Raw genomic sequence first — 1,661 nt, forward strand, 5'->3', positions numbered from 1 at the left:
CATCCCCGGTGACACTCACCCCCAGTGACACCCATCCCCGGTGACCTCTCTGCCCAGTGACACCCCCCCCGGTGACACCCAGCCCCAATGACACCCATTCCCGGTGACACCCGTCCTCAGTGACACCCACCCCTGGTGACACCCATTCTCGGTGACACCCGTCCCCGGTGACCTCTCTGCCCAGTGACACCCACCCCCCGGTGACACCCGGCCCCAGTGACACCCGTTCCCGGTGACGCCCATTCCCAGTGACACTCGTCCCCGGTGACACCCATTCCCAGTGACACCCGCCCCCGGTGACACATGCCACCCCCCCTCCCCGGGGCCCCTTGTCCCTGATGACACGTGCCACCGCTGGTGCCACCTCTCCCCAGGGACTTGGGGGCTGGGCCGTGTCACCGGGACCCCCCCCAGTGTCCCCAAGGGGCACCAGGACACCCCCGTGTCCCCAAGGGTGGGTCTTGATGTCCCCAAGGGGCACCAGGACACCCCCGTGTCCCCAAGGGTGGGTCTTGGTGTCCCCAAGTGGCACTGGGACACCCCCGTGTCCCCAAGAGGGGAGGTTGGTGGCCCCAGGAGGAACAAGAGCCACCCCGAGGTCCCCAAGGGTGTCCCTTGGTGTCCCCAAGGGGCATGGGGACACCCCCACGTCCCCAGAACCAGCCCCAGTGTCCCCATGAGGCATGGGGACATCCCACGTCCCCAAGGGACATGGTGACACCCCAATGTCCCCAGAGCCAGCCCCAGTGTCCCCAAAGGGGCACCAGGACACCTCCGTGTCCCCAAGGGTGGGTCTTGGTGTCCCCAAGGGGCACCAGGACACCGCCGCGTCCCCAAGACGGAGCCTCGGCGTCCCCAGGAGGCACCAGGGACACCCCGTTGTCCCCGGGGGGGGACAAGGGACACGCCGGCATCCCCGAGAAGGGGCCCCGGTGTCCCCAACGCGCCCAAGAAGGAGCCAAGGGACGTCACGGGGGACAAAGGAGCTTTATAGTGACACGAACCAGCTCCGCTGTCCCCGAGAGAGGACAAGGGCCACCACGAGGGACGGGGGCAGCGGGTGGGGACAGGGACAGGTCCCCAGCGTCCCCGAGGGAGGCCGAGGGCCACCGGGAGGAACAAGAGCCATCACGCGGGGACAAGAACCAACCTCTGCATTCCCCAGGGAGGTAGAGGGCCACCAGGAGGGACAAGAGCCATCACGCGGGGACAGGAACCACCTCCAGCGTCCCCAAGGGAGGCCAAGAGCCACCAGGAGGGCCAAGGGCCATCACGCGGGGACAGGAACCACCCTCTGCATCTCCAAGGGAGGTAGAGGGCCACCAGGAGGGACAAGAATGAGGATGAGGGCCACCAGGAGGGACAAGAGCCATCACACGGGGACACTCCAGCATCTCCAAGGGAGGTAGAGGGCCACCAGGAGGGACAAGAACAAGGATGAGGGCCACCAGGAGGGACAAGAGCCATCACGCAGGGACAGGAACCACCTCCAGCGTCCCCGAGGGAGGTAGAGGGCCACCAGGAGGGACAAGGGCCATCACGTGGGGACAGCAACCACCCCCAGCGTCCCCGAGGGAGGCCAAGGGCCACCAGGAGGGACAAGAACAAGGATGAGGGCCACCAGGAGGAACAAGAGCCATCACGCAGGGACAGCAACCACC

The sequence above is a fragment of the Apteryx rowi genome, unplaced genomic scaffold, assembly GCF_003343035.1.
Source record: "Apteryx rowi isolate R43461 unplaced genomic scaffold, aptRow1 scaffold_2287, whole genome shotgun sequence".
In the NCBI taxonomy this organism is placed as follows: Eukaryota; Metazoa; Chordata; class Aves; order Apterygiformes; family Apterygidae; genus Apteryx; species Apteryx rowi.